This window comes from Capra hircus, chromosome 3, assembly GCF_001704415.2.
Source record: "Capra hircus breed San Clemente chromosome 3, ASM170441v1, whole genome shotgun sequence".
Taxonomy (NCBI): domain Eukaryota; kingdom Metazoa; phylum Chordata; class Mammalia; order Artiodactyla; family Bovidae; genus Capra; species Capra hircus.
The window spans coordinates 32,509,404-32,517,284 of record NC_030810.1 but is presented as its reverse complement, the minus strand read 5'-3'; the positions used below and the strand labels follow the sequence as shown (position 1 = coordinate 32,517,284).

General features: G+C 41.9%; 1 non-coding gene across 1 annotated transcript; it reads left to right on the top strand.

Annotated features, from left to right (window-relative positions):
* Positions 661–732, top strand: TRNAC-ACA. The gene has a single exon. It is a non-coding gene; the product is annotated as a tRNA-Cys (tRNA).

Sequence of the window (7,881 nt, the reverse complement as noted above, 5' to 3'; positions counted from 1 at the left end):
GTATCTAAGGAATATTATTTAGCACTAAAAAGAAAGGAGATGCCAAGCTGTGAAAATACAGGCATATTACTGAGTGAAGGAAGCCAATATAAAAAGGCTATATATGCTGTCTGATTCCAACTATATAACATTCTGGAAAAGGGAAGATATTATAGTAGTAAAGATACTGGTGGTTGCCAGAGGTTAGTGGGGAGGAAAGGATGAATATATGAAACACTGAGGATTTTTAGGGCAGGGAAACTACTCTGTGTGATGTTATAATGGTGGATTATTGTTGTTTAGTCGCTAAGTCATGTCCAACTCTTTTGCAACCTCATGGACTGTAGCCCTTTCAGGCTCCTCTGGTCATAGGATTTCCTGGGAAAGAATACTGGAGTGGGTTGCCCTTTCCTTGCTCTTTCCAGGTGATCTTCCTGAACCAAGAATCAAACCCACATCTCCTTCATGGGCAGGTGCATTCTTTAACATTGAGCCACCAGGGAAGCCTGTAGTGGTAGATGCATATTATTGTATATTTGTCCAAACTCAGAATATACAACACCAAGAGAAAACCTTAATATAAACTAAAGACTTTGGGAGACAATGATGGGTCTATGTAGGTTCATCATTCTAACAAATGTATGAGGACTGATTAATAATAGGGGAGGCTGTACATTCACTTCCCTGGTGGCTCAGACGGTAAAGCATCTGCCTACAATGCAGGAGACCCAGGTTCGATCCCTGGGTTGGGAAGATCTCCTGGAGAAGGAAATGGCACCCCACTCCAGTACTCTTGCCTGGAAAATTCCATGGACGGAGGAGCCTGGTGGGCTACAGTCCATGGGGTCACAAAGAGTCGGACACGACTGAGCGACTTCAATGTCAATGTCAATGTACATTCACGGGGGGCAGGAGGTGTATGGGAAATCTCTGTACCTTCTACTCAGTCTTGTTGTGAACCTGATTCCTCTAAAAGCCAAAGCTTATTTTTTTTTAAAAATTGAAAACTGTGTAGTCAAAACAAACCCCCCCCCAAAAAAAAAAACAAAAAACAAAAAAGCAAAACCCATTTGGCATTGCTGGACCACTAGCTTTCCCTGGACGCCTTCCTTTACATTTTACAAAGCTCTTTCATATAGTGTAGCCATAATTTACAAAAAGAAATGAATTTAACATAGCAACCTAGGCCACACATGCACACATGCAAATGAAACAAAAACTTCACAGTGTTGTCCTCACTCTTACGATGTGTGAACTATTTTCTATTCCATTCTATTCTCTTTCATTCTATTCTAATTTTATTTTGTTTAAAAATAGTAGTTATAATCCACTAAACTAATTTCCAAACTCACTACTGACCATTAGATCACAGTTTGAAAACCATTGCAATAGCATTGGAGTCTTAAACAACCCTGGGAGGTAGGTAGTTATGGTTTTTCCCATTTTGCTCATGAGAAAATGGACTCTCAGAAATTGTGATTTGCCCACCCTTGTACAATGAGTGAGTGGTGGATACAGACTGGAATCAGAATCTTCTGGTGCTCCAACTGTGTGGTTCTTTAAAGAAGCCACGTTGCCTTCCAGAGAATGCTGATTAAGACTGAGTTCCAACTCTGACTTGAATCTTTATTTTTGTATTGTCCCTGGTAACAGGGTGTTCTTTATTTCCCTGTATGTAATGCTTGTTCCCATTAATTTGCTAGATTTGCTACCTCTTGGACCATTAACACGGAATAAACTTTCAAGATAGGAATGGATTTAAATATGGACTTGACAGCTCATACATGCTCTTCACTGCATCCTGTATGCAGTTTGAGAACTTCCGTCGAGCCACTTTCCTGATGTTTTCATACCATTTCCTGGTCTCAAGCATCTGGCATACAAGTGTATATTTTTCTAGAAATTTCAGGCATCTGCTGTCACGGTGCTGGCCAAGGGAGCCTTCTCAAGCCCCATATGTACGCCCTGCTGCTGCCGTTTTCCTGCAAGTTTAATAAGGCTGGGGCCATAATTGTAAATATTTAAAAACTTGGTGTGTGGCCAGATGGATTCATTATAGGCCATATCTGTGCTTAGACTCATTTTCCAGTTCGGCGCTGGAAATGTCACACAGGAAGACGCACATGGTTCCGGATCAGACCCGCATCTAAATGCCAAAGGTAGGGCATTCATTCGTGTCCTCGCCTCCGATTTTCCTAACAGTTCTTCTTATTTAGCCTTGCCCAGACTGAGACGGGAGCCTGATGAAAAAATAATAGATATAAATTGTGCTTCAGTCATTGGCTGTTTATCTTAAGAAGAGAAACTTGTTTCCAGGCTACCTGATAATTGGACATCCAAAAAGTTCACTAAGAAGAGAGAGTGGGACAGTACTGAGTGGAAAGAGAGCAGACTGTTTCTTTTCTTTTATTAGAAGAGGCTGCTGGTCCTTTCAGTTTGCCCAAGTTGTGGGTTTCTTTGTTTACTGAGTATGACAACCGCTACCTCAATAGTATATGAATTATCTATGAATTCTTAAGGCTTTGAAACAGTAAATTCTCATACTTGACTCTACAAAGAGGAGGGAGGGCTGGCAGGGTTTCCAGGGGAAGAGATCAGACCCATGGGGAGAAACTGGGGTCCCCCTGACTCAGTTACTCATCCACTGGTTGATTCAATAAACATTTATTGAATGATTTTCATCTAGCCTGTTCTTGCTTCAGCCCAAGCAGCACTCTACTAAAAAATTTCCTGTGAATAAAGTGTGATTTAGATGCCCTGGCTGTGTGTTCCCAAGGGATAGACCAATGAAAGCGCTTGTCATGTTGTAGGATAATTGCTAGATTTACGCAACGGCCTGTGCCTCTGCTATGGGCTCCTGGAAGGCGGACACTATGTCTTCATTTGCCTCTCTGTCCCAACACTATGTGCAGTGCTTAACTCAGAGAAAGTTCTTGATATTTGAGATATTTGAGAATATGAGGATGAATGACTTCTTTCTCTGGAAGAGTAAGAAACACATCCTCATTAGCATCTAGCCTTTCAATCCAAAAACTATCCAAGTGGTCTGTAATGGTCTGTAAAAATTTGTCCTCATTTCCCATTCATTTAGTTATTAAGAATGCAGAAGGGCTTCCCTACCATTATTTCATTTGAACATAATTCTTTTCTCTTTGTAATCTCTCGATGCTTTCTCAAGTGTTTTCCTTCTAGGTCTATATGTTATCAGTTCAGTTCAGTCTCTCAGTCGTGTCCGACCCTTTGCAACCCCATGAATCGCAGCACGCCAGCCTCCCTGTCCATCACCAACTCCCGGAGTTCACTCAGACTCACGTCCATTGAGTCCGTGATGCCATCCAGCCATCTCATCCTCGGTCGTCTCCTTCTCCTCCTGCCCCCAATCCCTCCCAGCATCAGAGTCTTTTCCAATGAGTCAACTCTTCGCATGAGGTGGCCAAAATACTGGAGTTTCAGCTTTAGCGTCATTCCTTCCAAAGAAATCCCAGGGTAGATCTCCTTCAGAATGAACTGGTTGGATGTCTTTGCAGTCCAAGGGACTCTCAAGAGTCTTCTCCAACACTACAGTTCAAAAGCATCGATTCTTCGGCGCTCTGCCTTCTTCACAGTCCAACTCTCACATCCATACATGACTACTGGAGAAACCATGGCCTTGACTAGATGGACCTTATGTGTTATAGGTGCATATAAATACATGGATGTGTAGAATATACAATGATGTATATGATATTACATCATATACATATATGAATATGCATATGTGGATATATGTGTATCTAGGTGAGTGTATGTATAAACACATACAAGATACAACCATAATGTGGTAGGTGGTAGGGTCCTTTAAAAGAATAACCTGAAGAATGAGTCTTAGGTGTGTGGTGATACTACAGACAGCATCACCCTGCAGAAGTTAGAACAATCCACCTAGATTAACTCAGTATGTGACCATGAACAGGAATCCATGTCCCCTCTGAACCTCTCTCTCTTCATCTATTTCTTCATTGCCAGAGTTTCTCTACTTCCCTCTGATGAGTTGATGTGAGTCTCAGTGGATGGAAAAACCCTTTGCTGGTTAAATCAATATAAATGATCAAAAAATGCCAAATGAGTCACGTATATGACAAGATTGGGTTTGATAATGCCGTTTACTGTTTGGGATCATGAATGAGAAGATAATGCACTCTCAAAGGTTCCTGGCATCAGGCAGAGGTTCTGACAGCAATACTGGCATTGCTCAGTGCATTTTTTCTTTGACTGCTGAACAGATTCCCATTTGCTTGGCAGCTGCAGAACCTTCCTGTAAAGTTCTTTGGTATCTATTAATAATCATTTTCTTTCCCTCCCCCCACCTCTAACTTCCCCCTCTTTCATCCCCTTCTGTGCCCAGCTTTGTTAGTGGTCACATTCATATGGCTTGGGTGACCTACAGCATCTAGTTTTCCACCCATCCACTGATTTAATAATTCCCCTAGGTCCGGTACATAGTAGGTACATTTGCTAATTTTTCCACTTGGGAAATTTCTATTCATTACTCAAGGTTGCTCCAGCACCGTCTCTCCCATGTGGTCCCACTGCCTTCTCTGGAGAGTTCAGCAATAGGCCCTCTTAAGGAGGTCCCAGTCCTTTTTACCAAAACTTTGAAATCTTAGAGGCAGTGTATTAGGGAAATCCCTGAGTAGAATTCAGTGGTGGGCCTTGCTACTACCTTTTCTCCTCCTCCATGGGACTCTATAAGGCCCAAGAATCAGAAAGGAAGCCTTCAGCAGAGAGCACTTTTGGCAGGTGGCAGCTGGGTTGAAAACTCATCAAGAAAGGTTCTATGGTCTCCCAGCAAATCCCCTTAGGCTGGTGCATTAAGGTCTTCAGTACAGATGTCCTCCAGCAGGAAATTTAAAAAGCCCTAATAAATGCTGCCTGATTAGTTGTTTCTCCCAGGTCAGAGTGCCTCTAAGTCCTGGGTGATACTAGCATAGGTTCTGCTTGTATCTGACACCTAAGAATAAGAAATCAGGCTAATTAGCTCCCCTTCCTTCCACCAAGAGTGAAAGCAAACAACTGTGATGAGTAAGATTCCCCTCCTTCCTTTCTCCTTCTTTCCCTCCTTCCCTCCCTCCTTGTCTCTCCTTCTCTCCTTCCTTTCTTCCTATTTCAACTGGTTGCTATGGTGTCATGTAGGGAGGACCCATCTGCAGCTCTGAGTGTTTTGTATCAGAAGGCAATTGTCAGTCCTCAGTTAATTATGCATGTTTTCATTAGGAGCAGTAATGAGAAACAGTTGAAATGACAGGTCCCTAAGATTGCTGGGAACCCTAAAATATTCATTTATTTTTGGATTAGCGAACTTTTTAAGGTAGAAAGAGCACTAACTTTGAAGACAGATCTCAGTTTGAATCCTAGCAGTCACTCACCAGCTGTGTTGTGATGTGACATTCCTTTACCTTTTTGAGCATCAGTTTTCCCATCTGTAAAATGGAAATAGTGATACCCACCCCCTAGGAATACCTTAAAATTATAGATAATGAAAATAAAGCACTTAACACAGTGCCTGATACAGTATTTGGCTCAGAGTATCCATTTCATATTGAAAAGCAGAGACATTACTTTGCCAACTAAGGTCCGTCTAGTCAAGGCTATGGTTTTTCCAGTAGTCATGTATGGATGTGAGAGTTGGACTGTGAAGAAGGCAGAGCGCCGAAGAATCGATGCTTTTGAACTGTAGTGTTGGAGAAGACTCTTGAGAGTCCCTTGGACTGCAAGGAGATCCAACCAGTCCATTCTGAAGGAGATCAACCCTGGGATTTCTTTGGAAGGAATGATGCTAAAGCTGAAACTCCAGTATTTTGGCCACCTCATGCGAAGAGTTGACTCAGTGGAAAAGACTCTGATGCTGGGAGGGATTGGGGGCAGGAGGAGAAGGGGATGACAGAGGATGAGATGGCTGGATGGCATCACTGACTCGATGGACGCGAGTGTGAGTGAACTCCAGGAGTTGGTGATGGACAGGGAGGCCTGGCATGCTGGGATTCATGGGGTCGCAAAGAGTCGGACAGGACTGAGCGACTGAAATGAACTGAACTGAACTGATCCATTTCATAAATAAATAGTATCCTTTAGTGATAGGGAAGCTGAAATGGGAAAAGTCCTCTTCTGGTCGGATTTATCTCAATTTATAGCCAGTCGTCTTGTTGGTTTTAAACGATGTTTTTCTGCTCTTGGGTAGAGAAATTTTTGAGTATATGGAGATGGAATTGCTAATCGGAAAATGGACAGGTTATTATTTTTCAACTTGAGGGCATTAAGTTGTATTTACTAAATTCCCTTCTGTTCAGAGATTCATATTTTCAGTTTTTGTTATTTTACTGGATGCTTGTAGTTGATAAAATGCCTTTTAGTCTGTGTAGTGGCTTTGATCCTGGGGAACACTAACCCTGTATATTATTACATTTGTTGGGTAACAGAGAATGTACACCTTATCCTAAACTCATGCAAATGTTTGAGTAGCTGCCTGGTTCACAAGCAGCTGAATTCGGGAAAGAATAAATGACAGGAAACCTACTCATGTTACATGATTTGGCATAAATGATTCTATGACTTCTTTGTCCCTAAATAATTGGAGTTGAGTCAAAAGAGATAATGCATGTGAAAGCATTTGGAAAACTAAAAGTTTTCATTGTAATGGATCATTATTATTCTAATTACTACTAATATGAAGAACCTAATATAGCATGAACCAATTATCGAGAGAAGAGTATTTCTAAAGTTGTGAACATTGGGTACCCATTTGGTATTTGGTTTTATACTGTTTTGCTTTGTTCTCTAATTGTTACATGCATTTAAATCTTCCCCCTCTACCCCAATTATAAACATCTATAAAAGCACTTAGTCATTTCTGTGCAATTTATTATTTCAAAATCATCTACTGAATGCTTACCATGTGCCAGGCACAGAGCTGAGAAATGTAGCCAGATCAGTGAATAAGATGCTTTTCCTACCCTCAATGAGCTTTCTTCTTGATAGAGAAGACAATAAAGGGGTGACTAGAAGAGAGTGTGCTGAGTGCCCTGACATAGGGATTTCAGGAAAGAATGAGAGGAGCTACAAATGGTAAAGTATCGTATGGAAAGGCTCTGATGTGTGTGTGTGTGTATGAGACGGCAAGCGTACATAATATATTTGTGGAGCTGCCATAATTTGCTTCTGTGTGCTGTGCTTAGCTGTTCAGTCATGTCCGACTCTTTGTGTCCCCATGGACTGTAGCCCGCCAGGCTCCTCTGTCCATCCGGGATTCTCCTGGCAAGAATCCTGGAGTGGGTTGCCATGCTCTCTTCCAGGGGATCTTCTCAACCCAGGGTTGGAATCCCTCATTGCTGGCAGGTTCTTCACTGTCTGAGCCCCCAGAGAAGCCCAAGAATACTGGAGTGTGCAGCCTATCTCTTCTCCAGGGGATCTTCCCAACCCATGAATCAAACCCATGTTTCCTGCACTGCAGGCAAATTCTGTACCAGCTGAGCTACCAGAGACGCAGACATCCTAAGTGGAGGCAGGGGCACTGCTCGATGGAGCTAAAGAAGTTCAATCATCTGTCTCACACAACAAGACACCCCAAAACTATGTGCTAGAAACAAACAAGCCATTGAGTCGCCCCTGATTCCTCAATTAGGTCATGTTCTAGGGAAGAGTTTGTCTCTGCTTCAACTGGTATTGGTCACTGTTTAGTTTGTATGTTCTAGGACTTTATATAAATGGAATCATATAGTATGTATTCTTTCTTGGTCTGGCTTATTTAATTCCATATAATTATTTTGGGATTCATCCAAGGCATTGAAGGTATTATATCAATAGTTCATTTTTATTGCTGAATGGTGTTCCACCGTATAGATACATACAGTTTACTTGTAGATGAAT